The sequence below is a fragment of the Schistocerca nitens genome, chromosome 4, assembly GCF_023898315.1.
Source record: "Schistocerca nitens isolate TAMUIC-IGC-003100 chromosome 4, iqSchNite1.1, whole genome shotgun sequence".
Lineage (NCBI taxonomy): Eukaryota > Metazoa > Arthropoda > Insecta > Orthoptera > Acrididae > Schistocerca > Schistocerca nitens.
In genome coordinates, this window is record NC_064617.1 from 861811485 (window position 1) to 861830650 (window position 19166).

Below are 19166 nucleotides of genomic sequence, written 5' to 3' on the forward strand. Positions count from 1 at the left end.
AATTTTTATTAGTGTATTTCGGGAACTTTTGTATACCACTTCGTATCAGCGAACGTTTATAAGCTTTGGTGGTACAGGAGCGGATAATGAAAGAATTCCTGTTCGAAAGTGCACATCTGTGGATATAAAATTTGTTGCTGGGTGAAACTGAACATTTTTCCGCCCCCGAACCTTGTAACATACTAAAATCCTCCTTGCCTTTCTGTCCACAAAGTGTTTCAGACGTTGCTTCTGAAGCTTGTTCCCATCTTCGACACCCGAGGTCACACACTCTTTGAGATGAGTTCCAGCAGTGACGCACTGCAAATTTCAACTGGTCCCAAGCCTGCTCAGTCTGGTTCACCTCGATAGAATAGATATCGCAGGGCCTTCCGTTCGGTTGATTCCCACCTACTGTAGGAAGGTGTTCACGTGGTGGGTGCGGCGTATTCTTCTATTATCGTCTTGAAAGACCGACTCGTCACAGAAATTTGATTGCAAGGGTGGACAGTAGGGTGAAGGATCCCGCGCCGATATTACAGACCCCTAACATTGCACTAAATAGCGATAAATGGTGCTCTTCATCTTTACAGGATACTGGCTCAAAACGTGACTGACCCATTTTCTTTCTGAACTGTGGGACTGTAGGCCTGCGCTTATAAAATGCAGACTGACATTTCCAAGAGAAATATTTTAACACTGGATTAAAATATTAATGTTGGAATGTCTTTTCTGAAGCTATTAGTCTGGAGTGTAGCCTTATACGGAAGCGAATCGTGGCCGATAAAGAGATAGGAAGAGAATAGAAGCTTCGGAAATGGGATTTTGCAGAAGAATATTGACGATAAGATGGGTATATACGATAACCAATAAAGAGGCACCGAACAGAGCTGCGGGAAAATTATCTGTTGAGCACGATTTGAGTGATTAAGAGGAATGGGTTTATGCGACAAATCTTGTGTCATTAAGGAATAGTTTATTTGCTAATGGAAAGAAATATGGGTGTGTGGGAGTGGTAAGGGGGGGGGGGCGGGGGAGGGCATTGTAGAGGGAGGCCGCCGGCCGAAGTGGCCGTGCGGTTAAAGGCGCTGCAGTCTGGAACCGCAAGACCGCTACGGTCGCAGGTTCGAATCCTGCCTCGGGCATGGATGTTTGTGATGTCCTTAGGTTCGTTAGGTTTAACTAGTTCTAAGTTATAGGGGACTAATGACCTCAGCAGTTGAGTCCCATAGTGCTCAGAACCATTTGAACCATTTTTAGAGGGAGGCCAAGAGTCGACTGTGGTAAACAGGTTGAAGTGGAAGTAGGTTGCATTCGGAGATGATGAAGCCTGCGGCAGGACAGAATTGGATGCTGAGGTGCATCAAATCAGTATTGGAACAGAGGTCAAATGGCTTTGAGCATTATGGGACTTAATGGTTCAAATGGTTCTGAGCACTATGGGACTTAACATCTTAGGTCATCAGTCCCCTAGAACTTAGAACTACTTAAACCTAACTAACCTAAGGACATCACTCACATCCATGCCCGAGGCAAGATTCGAACATGCGACCGTAGCAGTCACGCGGTTCCGGACAAGCGCCTAGAACCGCTCGGTCACCGCGGCCGGCAACAGAGGTCAGCAGCAGCAACAAAGGTCTTGAAAAGGGCTGGTTCTTAGCGGCAGAATTGTTAAAGTTGAGTTCAGATAATAACAATAACCCTTTCTGTCCATTTGAAAAGTGCGTTAAAAAATTTTTTTTTTAGCTTCTCTTATCCTCGCAATCTCCTTTTACCATTTGTCTTTGCTGTTTCCTTTGTCTTTCAGACCATTTCGTGCCTATTTCCTCTCGACGTTTTTTTCTGATTTGTACTTCGCCATTAGCGTTTCAAAAGATACTACAGTTTATTATCAATTCTTCTGTTCTGTTTTTTATCTTGTGCATCTCGCACAAGCACTTCTAGTCAGTTAATCTTGTCCAACTTTGGTTTGCCTATTTCAAATGGTCTTTAACGTTTTTGCACATTCTCTGAATATGTACTTAAAATTCCAAACATCTGTTGTCTCACGATGTTTGCGCCATTGTCAGTAAATATCTGCTGTTCTCTTCATCCAAATTCTGTTTCCTTATGCAGGGCTGCCTTGGTGAGTAAATGTCAGATTAGAAATCCAAAGCACCAGGTTCAGTCCTCACATGATCCAAGAATTTCTTAGTGTCATTTACCCTCCTTTTTTATTTTTTTCCGCTGTGGCTATGTTTTTAATGTGAAAAATGTGAACCTGCGCCATGGTTCGGAGTCCAAGTTACGGACGTTAAGCTCCCCTATATAACTGGCTGAATAAGTCAGTTAGAGCAGCTTCATTAAGCCTTTAGGTATCTTGCAGCTTAAGTCCAACAATCTTCTTCAGAGGTTATCTGTCTCAATATTCACTCTTTCGGATCGCACCTGCTGCAGGGTTATGTTGTTGTCCAGGGAATCGCGGAATTTAAAAGGAACGGTATTACTGGAATATCCGTTGTCAGCGCCTCTACAGTAAACGGCGGATTTGCTCCGTCACAGTTTGAAGGTGTCTGCAGCAGTAATACGAGTCCATTGCGCCGTGCGGTAGATTAGCTGGGGATCTTAAAAAGAAGTCTGCCGGATTTCTAAGCACCACAGTGACGCAGCTGCGCGTAGTTGTGTGTTTTCGTAGAATCAGGAAGAGATGTCGAGGTGAGCTTTGAATCTGTGGCTCTGCGCCAAGTTGCCAGAGAGCTTTAAAGCGATGCGTTCAGCCAGGTCTGGGTGAGTACGTTGGATCGTCCAACTTCTTTTTATATATTTATATTCGTATGAATGTCGCTCAGGAAATTTACAACGTATTTGTTTAGATGTGCGCTGGCGTAGTCAAACACTACACAACCCTCTCCCCCCTTCTCCCCTCTCCACCTAGGGCTTAATTTCGGCCAGGACCGCGTTCCGATACCTCGCAGGGGTATATTGCACAAGAAATATACAGAATAGGAGACACGATAAGAAATCATAGTATCTTTTGGAACGCTAATATATATATATATATATATATATATATATATATATATATATATATATATTATTCTGTTGTATCAAGCAAAACTAAACTCCGAACAGGCCTTGGAAGGCCCAACGGCACCGACCGGCCGACAGGTAGTACCTGTCGTTCATATTAAATCTTATGGTTTTATTTTTTTATTACAAGAAATTATGTTGTGAAAATCTGGATTTCAGAACAGTATTTTGTAGAAAATGATTAAGCATTTGAAGTTTTATCACAGGTTTTCAAAAATCAAAGCTTGTGATTTTTATTTGGAAGGAGAAGAGGGGGGGGGGGGAGTTGTACGTTTGAAGAGGTGCGTTCGGGCACCTACAATTTTAGAAATTAAGCACTGCTTCACCCTAAGAATCAAGCGTCAGATTTGATAATACACAAAAATCATCGTTTTACTGTTTCTTTCTCTTTTATTTTAAATATCAGTACTCCTTCCAGTGGTAATGCCACCATCATTAGAGGGAAGAAGATGTTTGTACAGCGTGGAATTCATTTGTGCCACTACAAGTAAAAAACCTTGTTTGGCGTCTGCATATCGTTTTCTTTTGTGAAATGCTAGAAAACTACGCTATGTGTACTGAAGGATTTTCACGACGAACTTCACTGTGTTTCGGACCAGTTATTCACCAAAAGTTTTGTGGGAAAGCGATTTTCAAAAAAATGGTTCAAATGGCTCTGAGGACTATGGGACTCAACTGCTGTGGTCATAAGTCCCCTAGAACTTAGAACTACTTAAACCTAACTAACCTAAGGACAGCACACAACTCCCAGCCATCACGAGGCAGAGAAAATCCCTGACCCCGCCGGGAATCGAACCCGGGAACCCGGGCGTGGGAAGCGAGAACGCTACCGCACGACCACGAGATGCGGGCGAAAGCGATTTTACTGGGTAATAATTCCAGTTGTTAAGTTCGTTTGCTTACAACTTGGTAACTTTTGCCAAATAATGTCACCTCTACATTTGAAAGTCAAGTCCTGAAGTTTGTGTTTGTTCTAAGAATCACAATGGTAAAACCAGGTTTCGTTAGATACTGTGAATTCAGAAACATTGGCATAGATTTGGTCGCTGAAGCATTTCCGACACTGTTTGATGAAATCACGTATTTCAGCTACATTGAGATGTGACACACTGTTCATCGAAATTTATCAAGCATGGAGCAAAAAAAAAAAAAAATTGTACAATAGCCGTAACACACGTGCAAATCGAGGCCCCCACCAGCGTTTTCTTTCTTTCAGTCTTTCTTTTCCCTTCAAAACGCTGTCGTCGGCTACAGTCCTGTCTTTAGGCGAGGGAGAAGTTTAAATAACCGGGTAAAGACTATTTACAAAAAGCGGTGCAAGATCAGCAGAAACCTTTGCAAGCTGTTATAGAAATTCCATTCATTTGACTTCATCCTTGCAGTCATTGGAAATTTTCTCACATAGATCATGGGCAGCTCTGTCAGATGTACGCGTGTCCACTACTTCGAGCTTGGTGCGTGGGCAAAGTGCGCGACTTCGTACTTTCATTTGTAACTAAAAAGCAAAGGATAGCGTCAAGAGATTGAGAGATGGGAGGGAGGGGGGGGGGTGTTGCGGTAATGTCTCATTACGGGATTCGTTAAATGTGTGGGGACGATACTAAGAAGCTGTAAGAAAGGGGACGAACACGTAAAATCAGTACGAGTACAGATTGATGTGAAGCTTAGGTTTGTTGGAAGGGGTCTGAAAAGGTGAACGGCATCAGTAAAAGAAATGGCATGCAAAATTATAGTTCGATCATTTCTGGAGTACTGTTCCAACGTTCTAGAGTGCGTATCAAGTGAGCATGACATCTACATCGAATGAATTCAGAGGTCTATTAAGGCCGAAAGGAAGTGTTCCAGATACGCTCAGGGAACGTAAACGGGGTCTTGGGAAGAAACGCGACGTAGTTCTCGCAAAATCCTGTTGGGTAAATTTAGAGAACCGGTATTCGAGTGAGACTGTGTTGCAGTTCTGGTCGCTGCAACACAGCAAATACGTCGCACAGTTTTTGTGAGAATGAGAGGAGAGAGATTATACCAGGGCGTATAGGCACAGGAATGGAACCGGCAGAAAATCGCTAACATCGGTACGCAGTGCCTCGCACTGCACAGCGGCTTGTGGAGTGCATATAGTACATTAACACACGGCTAACACGCTCACAAGATCCCAGTTTCTGGTTGCATATCTCCCCGCGTTATTAACTCGAGTCAGAAGCATACCCTTATAATTATTGAAAATTTAAAATGCTGTCGTCATATTCTCATTGAGTCTTACGTTAACGGTTTAACACAATAAGACACGTATTAAAACTTAGAAACTGTGTACATGTTTTGAAGGAGCATAACTCAGGGCGCGCAAGTAACCCAGACCATATTTATCCAGTATTTGAGAATGTGAACGCTTGGTGTCTTCCAACAAACTCAAGAAATGATTTCAAACGTTTTCTAAACTTTTTGTCGCTGACAGTCCCCTCAAAAAAAGAAAGGAAAAACGTTTACCAATTACTAAATTTTCGCTGTTTGTGCAGTACACCTTCTACATCAGGCATGACATTTTAATGTATTACATCTTTACTACGAACTCTATTCTCAACGCATTTTGCAGACAATATCCGTAAATGCCACTAAATGTATCTGCAATATGTCATTGTAGGAGACACAGTCCAGGAGATATGATGCCCTAAATATTGAGATACGTGAAAACCTAGCTTCTCTTAAAACGAAGTTGTTCTATACATGAAAGTTCGATAACTTACTGAATCGGGGGATGTGTGATGTATACGGGGTGGTTCTGCTGTCCCTCGTACTGGTTTTTTTGCAGCCCACAACTTCTTCAAATATCACATGCATATTCTCTCGCTCACTACACGCAAACTATTAGTCCTACAGAAAAAAGTGAACAGGCCTTTCTTTTCGGAAATTTAATGTAGTCAAATTTCAACAGCGGTACGTTTTCGCTGGAGGCCATGGTTATAGAGTTAATAAAGAAAAACGCGTTTGAAGGCCACTTGCGTACGTTTTCTTGAATAATTCGCAAAACTACAGCCCCTAGAAAACACATCACAGAAGAAATTTTAACTACATGAAATTTCATACAGAAAGATCCTGTTCATTTTTTTTCTGTACGACTACCAGTAGTTTGCACGTAGAGAAAGAGGGAACAGGAAAATCTTGCACGTGGTATTTGAAGGCTCTGAGCACTATGGGACTTGACATCTGATGTCATCAGTCCCCTATAACTTAAAACTACTTAAACATAAGGACATCACATACATCTATGCCCAGCCCGTGGCAGGATTCGAACCTACGACCGTAGCGGTCGCGCGGTTCCAGACTGAAGCGCCTAGAACAGCTCGACCACACCGGCCGGCGTATTTGAAGGTGTTGCGGGTTGTATAAAACCTAGTGATAAGGGCAACTGAATCACCGTTTGTGTGTGTGTGTGTGTGTGTGTGTGTGTGTGTGTGTGTGTGTGTAGTTGCTAATATTTCTTACAGTTATACAATTAAAACTAAAAAACTTCAAGCTATTGTGTCAAGAGCAATATAAATTTTATGTACACTGATACTTTCAGGAGTGTAACAGTGAAAATGGAAGTAGGGATCGAAATATTTTTGTATGTAAATTAACCCTAGACAGTTCGTGTGACCCCATTTGTTTGAAAAATCTTTAGTCTCCTTCAGCTACAATTATTTATAAAATAACAGATAACACTAAGAACAGATTTTAATAACGGCGGGAGGACGCAGAATGACACAACAAAAAGGTGAATCCTAAGCTTTCTTACGTAAAAAGGTTTTCGTAATAGCGACTGCGCTTACCGAGAATAACCATGACTGCAAAGACGCAAATTGCACTGGAGGCAAGTGCCGCTGCGGTCTGTGATTGCATAATAGTTGCAGACTCATTGCGCTCTTAATGAAAAGAAAAAGAAGAAAAAAAAATTAGTCTCTTTCGCCATTCGTCATTTTCACAGCGGTAGCTAATTACCCTCCACCAAATTTTCTCTTATTTTGAAGGTTCTGTAGACTTGATCGTGATTCTCAGTCAGTACTGGAAATGTAGGGATGATTCACGCTATATATGCAGGGCTTTTCGTTATTTATAAGGAGTTTGAAACGCAAAAGAAAAATTCAGCAGCGAGATGTTCAGTCGGGATCTTCAGAAGTTGCGCAAGGCTACATCAGTTTGCTGTTGGAAACTCCGTGAAAGGATTTTCGATGTATCTCGTGTAAATTATTAAAACGTCGTTCAACTGCAGTGACCGTTACAATATTTAAATTTAATTAAACTCAAACCAACTAGCAAAAGACTGATTTTTTTTTCAGTCCTCAAAATGTGTGTGTGTGTTGTTGTGATCTTCAGTCCAAAGACTGGTGTGATGCAGCTCTCCATGCTTCTCTATCCTGTGCAAGTCTCTTCATTTCCGAGTAACTACTGCAACGTACATCCTTCTGAATCTGTTGAGTGTATTCATGTCTTGGTCTCCCTCCACGGTTTTAATCCCCCACGATTCCCTTCAGTACTAAATTGGTCATCCCCTCAAAATATATCCCAAGTCTAATGATAGTAAAACAAGAAATTTCTTAGTTTAGTATATTGAGAGGGTATGCTGATAAAATACAATTATGATACGCATTCTGTGGTATTGTTTCTGCTGCTAAATTCTGTGCCTAAAAAGGGATAAAAGTTGTCAAGTGATCCGAAAGTAAGTGGATAACAATACTTCAATACGTGATAACTCCGTGTTAGTATCCATAATGGATCGCTGAACGACATTGTTTCGACATTTCCATTAGACGTACAGGGTGTTTATTAAGTGGTTTCTATTTATATATACACTCCTGGAAATGGAAAAAAGAACACATTGACACCGGTGTATCAGACCCACCATACTTGCTCCTGACACTGCGAGAGGACTGTACAAGCAATGATCACACGCACGGCACAGCGGACACACCAGGAACCGCGGTGTTGGCCGTCGAATGGCGCTAGCTGCGCAGCATTTGTGCACCGCCGCCGTCAGTGTCAGCCAGTTTGCCGTGGCATACGGAGCTCCATCGCAGTCTTTAACACTGGTAGCATGCCGCGACAGCGTGGACATGAACCGTATGTGCAGTTGACTGACTTTGAGCGAGGGCGTATAGTGGGCATGCGGGAGGCCTGGTGGACGTACCGCCGAAGTGCTCAACACGTGGGGCGTGAGGTCTCCACAGTACATCGATGTTGTCGCCAGTGGTCGGCGGAAGGTGCACGTGCCCGTCGACCTGGGACCGGACCGCAGCGACGCACGGATGCACGCCAAGACCGTAGGATCCTACGCAGTGCCGTAGGGGACCGCACCGCCACTTCCCAGCAAATTAGGGACACTGTTGCTCCTGGGGTATCGGCGAGGACCATTCGCAACCGTCTCCATGAAGCTGGGCTACGGTCCCGCACACCGTTAGGCCGTCTTCCGCTCACGCCCCAACATCGTGCAGCCCGCCTCCAGTGGTGTCGCGACAGGCGTGAATGGAGGGACGAATGGAGACGTGTCGTCTTCAGCGATGAGAGTCGCTTCTGCCTTGGTGCCAATGATGGTCGTATGCGTGTTTGGCGCCGTGCAGGTGAGCGCCACAATCAGGACTGCATACGACCGAGGCACACAGGGCCAACACCCGGCATCATGGTGTGGGGAGCGATCTCCTACACTGGCCGTACACCACTGGTGATCGTCGAGGGGACACTGAATAGTGCACGGTACATCCAAACCGTCATCGAACCCATCGTTCTACCATTCCTAGACCGGCAAGGGAACTTGCTGTTCCAACAGGACAATGCACGTCCGCATGTATCCCGTGCCACCCAACGTGCTCTAGAAGGTGTAAGTCAACTACCCTGGCCAGCAAGATCTCCGGATCTGTCCCCCATTGAGCATGTTTGGGACTGGATGAAGCGTCGTCTCACGCGGTCTGCACGTCCAGCACGAACGCTGGTCCAAGTGAGGCGCCAGGTGGAAATGGCATGGCAAGCCGTTCCACAGGACTACATCCAGCATCTCTACGATCGTCTCCATGGGAGAATAGCAGCCTGCATTGCTGCGAAAGGTGGATATACACTGTACTAGTGCCGACATTGTGCATGCTCTGTTGCCTGTGTCTATGTGCCTGTGGTTCTGTCAGTGTGATCATGTGATGTATCTGACCCCAGGAATGTGTCAATAAAGTTTCCCCTTCCTGGGACAATGAATTCACGGTGTTCTTATTTCAATTTCCAGGAGTGTAGAACTGTGTCAACTCACCAGAAACAACGAATAAAAGAATAAACACAAATGAAAGCGAAGCGATGAGGGTTGCAACGACAGCAGCGCTGACGCGCGAAATGAAAGTTGCGATATTAGTTTGATTCAGAACTGGTCGTTCAGATTCACACTAACGGTTAATATAGAACAGAAAAAAGAATGTGTCAAGACATACATCTGCACATGCTGGGCACTTTTCGATATACACTGCAGAGCCAAAGAAACTGGTACACCCGCACGACGTGGCATGTACTCGACTAATGTCTGAAGTAGTGCTGGAGGGAACTGACACCACGAATCCTGCAGGGCTGTCCACAAATCCGTAAGAGTGTGAGGGATTGGAGATCTCTTCTGAACAGCACGTTGCATGGCATCCCAGATATGCTCAATAAAATTCATGTGTGGGGAGTTAGGTGGCCAGCGGAAGTGTTCCTGGAGACACTGTATAGCAATTATAGCCGTGTGGGGTGTTGCATTGTCCTGCTGGAATTGCCGAAGTCCGTCGGAATGCACAAAGGACACGAATGGATGCAGGTAATCAGACAGGACGCTTAGCGTACGTGTCACTTGTCAGAGTCGTATGTAGACTTGTCAGGGGTACCATATCACTCCAGCTGCACACGCCCCACTCCATTACAGAGCCTCCACCAGCTTGAACAGTCCTTTGCTGACATGCAAGGTCCATGGATTCATGAGTTTGTCTCCATACCCGTATACGTCCATCCGCTCGATACAATTTGAAACGAGACTCGTCCGACCAAGCAACATGTTTCCAGTCGTCAACAGTCCAATGTCGGTGCTGACAGGCTCAGGCGAGGCGTAAAGCTTTGTGTCGTGACCACGCTGACACTTGTTGACGGGCCAGCATTGAAATCTGCAGCAATTTGCGGAAGGGTTGCACTTCTGTCACATTGAACGATTCCCTTAATCAGTCGTCGTTGGTCACGTTCTTGCAGGATCTTTTCCCGGCCGCAGCGACGCCGGATATTTGATGTTCGCATTCCTGATATTCACGGCACACCCGTGAAATGGTCGTATAGGAAAATCCCCGCTTCACCGCTTCCTTACAGATGGTGTCCCAACGCTCGTGCGCCGACTAAATTACCACGTTCAGATTCACTTAAATCTTGATAACCCGCCATTTTAGCAGCAGTAACCGATCTAACAACTGCGCCAGACACGTCTTATATAGGGTTCCCGACCTCAGCGCCGTATTCTGCCTGTTTACGTTCTCTCTGTATGTGAATACGCATGCCTATACCAGTTTCTTTGGCGGTTCAGCGTATAAATATTTTTGCATCCATTCACCGCGAGTAGTACCGCTGCTCACCAATTCCGTCGATTTTTCAAGTTAAAGGCTGCAGCCACATAATAGTCTGCAAACCACTGTGAAGTGCGCGGTGCAGAGTTCTTTGTAGGATACGATGTGTTTCGGTTTCTTTCTGTACCAGTCGCGTATGGAGCGCGAGAAGAATAACTGCTTAAGTGCCTCTGTGATTGCTGTGATTAGTCTGATCTTGTAACTTCCTGGCAGATTAAAACTGCGTGCCGCACGGGTTCGCGAACCCAGGATCTTTGCCTTTCGTGGGCAAGTGCTCTACCGACCGAGTTGCCCTTTCTCTATGAGTTCTAGTCTTGCAAATTATTCATGAGGACCCCAGTAAAGTTAGGAGACTGAGAGGTGAGGTATTGACGGAAGTAAAACTGTGAGGAGGGGTCGTAAGTGGTGCTTCGGTAAAGCTCAGTTGATAGGGCACTTGCTCGCGAAAGGCATAGGTCCCGAGTTAAAGTCCCGGTTCGGCACCCACTTTTTATCTGCTTGGAAGTTTCACATAAGCGCGCACTTCGCTGCAGAGTGAAAAAATTCATTCTGGAAACAATCCCCCAGACTGAGAGTGTGGCTAAGCCGTATATCCTTTCTCCCGGGAATGCTGGTCCGGCAAGGTTACCGCGAGATAATTTGCGTCTGCCTTCAAGCGTCAAGGTTTCTCAGTACTTCCGTGAGCTCCTCCGTGAATCAAACTATCGACCGAGCACTACGTATTGTATAAAAGACACCGAGTAGTTTGACGAACTCCACGCACTCCTTAAAACTGTTCTTCTGTCTTCCTCGTATACCCTACGCAACGGCAACAAGAACGAGATAAGAGACTAGATCGCACACGGAGGAATGCAGTCGTGCATTCCGAGAACAGGAGAAAGACAGGCAGACAACGACGAAAAGCCTTGTCCGCCATAGAATATGCATTATCTTATCGCCGATTTATGCAACTTTATGAAACTTTTTCTTCGTTTTTACAGTCGTACTAGTCGCTTTTACTGCTTTTTCCTTCACTCTTTTCTATGGCGATTTCTAAAATATTTTCGAAACCGCGGGGCACGTGTCGCGCACGTAAGTATTACCGACGAGTGACTGACGCGGTGGGCATGCAGCGTTTCGCTGTCGCGTCGCGGCTCCGTGATAAACAGAGGAGGAGAGCGTGCCGGGCCGGTGGTAACGTGCGCAGTCCCGTCCCCCCACGGAGCACGCCGCTCGGCAGCCATCGGCCGCCTTTTTTGCTGCTTTGAGGAGAGGATGCTGCGGAGTATTGTGCGTCACTGAACAACCCCTTTGTGTGGTATTGCTTTCACCCGAGGTTTTTGTTGACGCGAAAGAAAAGAGTCCGTACAGCAGCAGTGCTTGCGAGGATTTGTGAGAGTTGCGCTCAGTGCCCGTTTCTGAAGCCGAGCGTTCGTACGGAACTACTGTACTCCCCTGCCACCAGGCGTTGCTTTGGCTCAACAGGCGGTCAGCAATCGCGCGGAAGAAATTAATCAGTCGTCGTAAAGCTCTGATGCCGGAGTCGAGGGTAACCTGATCGAACGTCGACGGCGAGCAGAGATTCCTTCGTCGAAAGTGAACTAACGGAACAGGAGCCATGAGACGAAATAAATCGGGGGTGAACAGCCTGGTATGAGTGTGCATAGGACACAATATTTCGGCAATCGACCACGTTGCCATCATCAGGTGCGCTGATTACTGACCGGCGGTGGGCCGGCGCCATGAATATACAGGGTGTTACAAAAAGGTACGGCCAAACTTTCAGGAAACATTCCTCACACACAAAGAAAGAAAATATGTTATGTGGACATGTGTCCGGAAACGCATACTTTCCATGTTAGAGCTCATTTTATTACTTCTCTTCAAATCACATTAATCATGGAATGGAAACACACAGCAACAGAACGTACCAGCGTGACTTCAAACACTTTGTTACAGGAAATGTTCAAAATGTCCTCCGTTAGCGAGGATACATGCACCCTCCGTCGCATGGAATTCCTGATGCGCTGATGCAGCCCTGGAGAATGGCGTATCACAGCCGTCCACAATACGAGCACGAAGAGTCTCTACATTTGGTACCGGGGTTGCGTAGACAAGAGCTTTCAAATTCCCCCATAAATGAAAGAGGGTTGAGGTCAGGAGAGCGTGGAGGCCATGGAATTGGTCCGCCTCTACCAATCCATCGGTCTGTTGTTGAGAAACGTACGAATACTTCGACTGAAATGTGCAGGAACTCCATCGTGCATGAACCACATGTTGTGTCATACTTGTAAAGGCACATGTTCCAGCAGCACAGGTAGAGTATCTCGTATGAAATCATGATAACGTGCTCCATTGAGCGTAGGTGGAAGAACATGGGGTCCAATCAAGACATCACCAACAATGCCTGCTCAAACGTTCACAGAAAATCTGTGTTGATGACGTGATTGCACAATTGCGTGCGGATTCTCGTCAGCCCACGCATGTTGATTGTGAAAATTTACAATTTGATCACGTTGGAATGAAGCCTCATCCGTAAAGAGAATATTTGCACTGAAATGAGGATTGACACATTGTCGGATGAACCATTTGCAGAAGTGTACCCGTGGAGGCCAATCAGCTGCTGATAGTGCCTGCACACACTGTACATGGTACGGAAACAACTGGTTCTCCCGTAGCACTCTCCATACAGTGACGTGGTCAACGTTACCTTGTACAGCAGCAACTTCTCTGACGCTGACATTAGGGTTATCGTCAACTGCACGAAGAATTGCCTCGTCCATTGCAGGTGTCCTCGTCGTTCTAGGTCTTCCCCAGTCGCGAGTCATAGGCTGGAATGTTCCGTGCTACCTAAGACGCCGATCAATTGCTTCGAATGTCTTCCTGTCGGGACTCCTTCGTTCAGGAAATCTGTCTCGATACAAACGTCCCGCGCCACGGCTATTGCCCCGTGCTAATCCATACATCAAATGGGCATCTGCCAACTCCGCATTTGTAAACATTGCGCTGACTGCAAAACCACGTTCGTGATGAACACTAACCTGTTGATGCTACGTACTGATGTGCTTGATGCTAGTACTGTAGAGCAATGAGTCGCACGTCAACACAAGCACCGAAGTCAACATTACCTTCCTTCAATTGGGGCAACTGGCGGTGAATCGAGGAAGTACAGTACAGACCGACGAAACTAAAATGAGCTCTAACATGGAAATTAAGCGTTTCCGGACACATGTCCACATAACATCTTTTCTTTATCTGTGTGTGAGGAATGTTTCCTGAAAGTTTGGCCGTACCTTTTTGTAACACCCTGTATAGACAAATCCCCCTCCCGCTCCTCCCTCAGGCGCTTCCTATGAGTCTGTGCGGTCCGCGCCCCGCACGCGGTCCAGGTACAGCGTCCGTTCTCCCGCCGTCTGGGCGCTGCGTCCTATGTCTTCTCGTTCAGGAGGGTCTGCCGGCACCGCTCTCGTTATTCTTCCCTCCTCCCCGAAGTCGGTACACTCTGGGAAATATCCTTTTTCTTCTCAATCCGGGTGATCGCGGGTTCCCACGCCTTGCTGAGGATGTAACCGCTGTCACGATTTAGTTGTGGCTCCCTTACTCTGATCTCTATGGCTTCTTTGACACGGTCCCAGTATTTGGAAGTCAGTGTCAGGACTTTGGTTTGGTCATAATCCATGCTGTTGAGTTCCGATAGGCAATGCTCAGCGATTGCCGACTTACTGGGCTGTTACATTCAAGTGTGCCGTTGATGTTCTCGGAATCGGTCTTCAGTGGTACGAATGGTCTGCCCTATGTATACACTACCGCATTGGCAAGGTATCTGATAAACCCATGATTTACATAGACCAAGGTTGTCCTTGACACTACCAAGAAGGCTCTTCGTTTTGCTTGGAGGACGGAAGATGGTTTTCACTTGGTGTTTACGTAAAATGCGTCCAATTTTTCCGGATAAGGCCCCCCAAAACGGAATAATAGCCAAGGCCGCATCCTCCTGAGGTTCATCCTCAGTTTCCGCCAGTGCTGCAGGTGTGGGATGTAGAGAGCCTTCCGAATTTGCCCTTCCTTGTAACCGTTCCTCCGAAACACGGTCTTCAGATGGTCCAATGCTTGTTGGAGACTGTCCCTGTCGGAGATGGCATGAGCTCTGTGTACAAGAGTTTTGAGTACGCCATTCTTTTGTGCCGGGTGGTGGCCGCTATCCGCATGTAGGTACAAATCGGTGTACGTCTTCTTCCTATACCCGCCGTGAACCAAAGTGCCGTCAGCTCGTCTTCTAATCAAAACATCTGGGATAGGGAGCATCCCATCCGTTTCGATCTCCATGGTGAACTTAATATTCTCGTGTCTGGAATTGAGATGTGTGAGGAGGTCTGCCAGTTTCTCTCTTCCATGTGGCCAGATAACGAAGGTATCATCCACATATCTAAAGAAACAGGTGGGTTTTAGATGTGCTGATTCAAGAGCTTCCTCCTCGAAATGTTGCATGTACATATTTGCGACAACGGGTGATAGTGGACTGCCCATGGCCACTCCTTCTGTCTGTTCGTAGTATTCCGCAGAAGTAAGTTGATGTCACAACATGTCTGAAAAGGTTGGTGGTCTCTTCGTCAAATTTCTGGCTGATGAGTTCCAAGGAGTCCAACGCATACAGTCTGGCACTCATAATCATTTTTTATGCACATGGCAACATGGCGGCCATTGAATACGATGTACGTGTGTACATACCCCGCAGTCCAGTTCAACGGCGCGCTGTACCATTACTCGTCACTTTCTTCACTGTTCCACTAACAAACACAACGACGGTAAAAACGACTTTTTCTAAGCCTCCGTGCGAGCCCTAATTTCTCGTGTCTAATATTCGTCGTCCTTAGGCGCCATGTTTGTTGGAAGCAACAGAATCATTCTGCTGTCAGTTTCAAATAGCGGTTCTCTAAATTTTCTCAATAGTCCTCTCTGAATTGCTTCGATGTCTTCCTTCAATCCTACCTGGTCCGGATGCCAAACACTCGAACAGTACCTACTGAAGAATTAGTTGCACTAGTATCCCATACTCATATGCTGTCCCCTGTACAGATGAATCACACTTCGCTAGAATTCTCCCAATGAACCGAAGTCGAGTATTCTCATTTCCTACTACAAACCTCATGTGTTCATTCCATTTCATATAGCTTTGCAACGTTACGACCAGATATTTAAGACATGACTGTGTCCAGTAGGACACTACTAATGCTGTATCCGACCCTAACTGGTTTGTTTTTCCTACTTATCCGCATATCCGATGACTATGAATAATATCGTTTATACGAGTATTGATGGTTGCATCGAAAGAGTGTGGCCCACTCCTTGCCTCTACTACACTCCGCACTTTCCCAGAATCCTCCTAACTACTGTGCGTGCGTCTTCTTCCAAGAAGAAAGAAACGGGAGAAGAGCGAAGGGACAAATGGGTTTTTTCCTCGTTTTGGGAGGGCACCCTGCTAGGTCCAGTCGATGGGAACAAGTTGTTACAGATTCTGGCAGATGATCATGTTCCCCAGCAACGAATCAAAATATATACCAAATTTCTTGAACAAATTTGATCTGTGTCAAGGAAGAGGAGAAATTATCAGAGTGGGGCATAATCCATGCATCTTTTTTCTTGTTTGTATGAATGGAATCAACCAAGAATGGAGACAAATGCCACATGTCTTCATTCAAATCAGCAAAAAGACAAGGCTATGTGCTTACTTTTTGGAGACGATTTAGTTCTTTAGAAGACGACGGGCAGCATTCCGTAGAAAATTTACAGACTATGTGCGAGAAATACAGCATGAATATCACCACCGGAAAGAGATCAGTTTAAAAAATAAAATTCTTTAAAGAGTGAACTCATTCATATATTTATGCTATAGGCTATCCCTTCTGGATGAAACAGCTGAAAAAGCCGCCATGTTTCCAAAACCATGGGTTTCATTAATAATGTAATGAACTCTTCCCTAGTCCAGAAGCACACCAGAATACGCATTTATAAGACCTTAGGAAGACCTGTGCTACCTACATCTACATATGCATCTACATCGATACTCCGCAAGGTACGTGGCGGAGGGTACCCTGTACCACTACTTTTCATTTCCCCTTCAGTTCCACTCACAAATATAGCGAGGGAAAAACGACTGTCTGTACGCCTCCGCATGACCCCTAATTTCTCGTATCTTACGTTCATGGTCCCTGTGCGCGGCGGTAATGAAGCAGAGATAATAAAGGAAAAAGACGCGAAAAGACGAAGGGCCTGTGAAATGAAATTCTTGAGATGAACAACTGGCTGTACCAAACGGCATCACACGTTAGGCTATATACAGGACTACCAAAACAATTCGTAAAACAACGAATGAGCTGAAAGAGGATCCCAAAACCCATGCTACCCTACCGCCGCAACGGTGTAAGATCGCTAGATCGATCAGTGAAAAAATGGCAGGAAAACTTCCGGACGAGACGGTAACAGGCTAAGAGGAAGGAGGCGGAGGAGCAAGAAAGTTGTTGTTGTTACATGAGTGCCCGTTATCTAATACTTAAATCGCCTTTTAATGTTTCTATATTTATCTATTGTCTTTTTTTCTAAAGGTATATTATATCTACTGTATCTGAGCAGTTATTTCAGGCTTTTTGTGTTACTCGCACTGTAATCTTTATACTACCTTATGTAACAGGGTCACCAAGCACTAATTTAAAATGATTCCTCATACAGCTATTACAACTGACGTAGCGATCACGTTTCTTGCAGGTTGCATTACTTTATGGTAAGAAAGCTTATGGGTCCAGGCCGATGTGAACGTGGTGTTCCCTTAAAGTGGCCCATTTGTGGACTGCGGCATTTTAATGAACACGAGGAAGGAACTGAAGTTGCACAGTTGCCTACTTGTAGCACTCACAGGCGATGAAATAGCCATCAAAATAATTCTACGATTGGGAATAACAAGCAGCTTGTAAACATGCCGCCGGGGGCTGACGGACCCAGCTAGCGCCCTTCCGCCCTTTCCTCCTCCACCCCTCTCTTTCCTTCACTGTGCAGATATTCCTAAACAGACCATCAGCCACTGCGCGTGAGAAAGCAGATCATCACCTAGCTCGTCGGACTTGCTTCAGCATTTCGCCATAATATCACATTTCCTTGCACGGTAAAGGGCCGTTGCTCGTTTCTTTCTTCATATCGCCGACAAATGACGAGAGCACTCCGCTCTCGAAGGGACTGATGGCCAGCAGTTTGGTCCTTCGAAATGTCATCGTCATAAAATTGCCTCGTTTGGTGCCAGTTCTTAATGGGTGTGAGAAACAGTCAATCTTTGGCGGTTCCAAGCTGCCATTTAACAGCTAAACGATTCATACTCTGTTACTAATTAATTATGTGTGCTCAAAGGATCACATAAAACCAACATCTGAAGTGCCGGTGCTGTTTGCGTCTACTTAGTTCGGCTTGTCGCGTCGTCGTGAGCTTTCCTTGACACTTAATTTACTGGTCTGTTATGTAGCAGTAATCTGCCCCACCCCCCTCCCCTCTTCGATTCTTCAACCACAGACTAATCAAAAAGTCAGAATCAAAACTACTTTCTTTCCCTTATTTTGTGGGGCTATAAGCGAGAAAAAGCTCAGTAAATGTTCGAAATTATGTTTAAGGTGTGTTGGAAGTCGCAAAGTGCTGTCATTCTCAAATGCGCGACGAATATAGTTTGACTAATTTCCGCGGCGTGAGTTACGCTGCCTCAAGATGTACGGTGTCATTCCGTGATGATGATACAAAATTCCAGGGATGGTGGAGAAGCGTAATGTATCAGCCTCAGGTGAGGAACCATGGTCTGGAAACGACTGAGTCAAAAGTTGAAAAGCAAAAAAATTGACTGACACCTCTGACAGTGGAACTCTTCTTCTGCGATTTCTTTGTTTCCATATTTTAGAAGGAGGTAGTCTTTTTGCTTTATTTTAACATGCTAGGAAGGAGGCCTCTCATAAAATGAATAAAGAAGTTGTTTAAAATTTTACTTCCGACTAGGTGGAATTGCCTTCCACAGCACTGTGTCACTTGAGGGAATTCCTTCCCGTATAATCGACATCAGCTTGTCAAAACAAGCCAAGTCCTCTCTCGCGAAGTTCCGAGATTCCTTCGGATCTTTTGGCCTCAATTTCTCCATTAATAGGCCTCTTTCCCTTCTTCCAAGCCCGGATCGAACCCAACAACGCCCGGCTTCCGTTGTCAATCTGCCCTAATCGTAATGGTTACCGATACTGCCAGGGCAATACCTGTAAAAACAACTGCGTCCTCTACGGGCAAAATGCAACATAAACGTAAATTTACGTAAAACATCCTTGCGCGAACGAGTATCATAATATTTAATAGCTAGGTACAAAAACAATTGCTTAATAAATAGGAACCTTGAGCTCTCAGAAATTTTTAATTCGAATTAACTGACTTTACAAGCAATCACACATTTCCCTTCCAGTTTCGCACGTTATTCCATCTAGTGCACATTGCACGGATTCGCGATATGAATATCTCGCTTGTATATTGTGTTCTTTCCAC

At 45.3% G+C, this 19166-nt stretch overlaps 1 protein-coding gene across 4 annotated transcripts in view; it reads left to right on the plus strand.

The window, feature by feature from the left end:
- The window catches only part of LOC126253317 (tyrosine-protein phosphatase 10D), a 340420-nt gene that overhangs the window by 77198 nt on the left and 244056 nt on the right, over window positions 1–19166 (plus strand). The window lies entirely within an intron of this gene.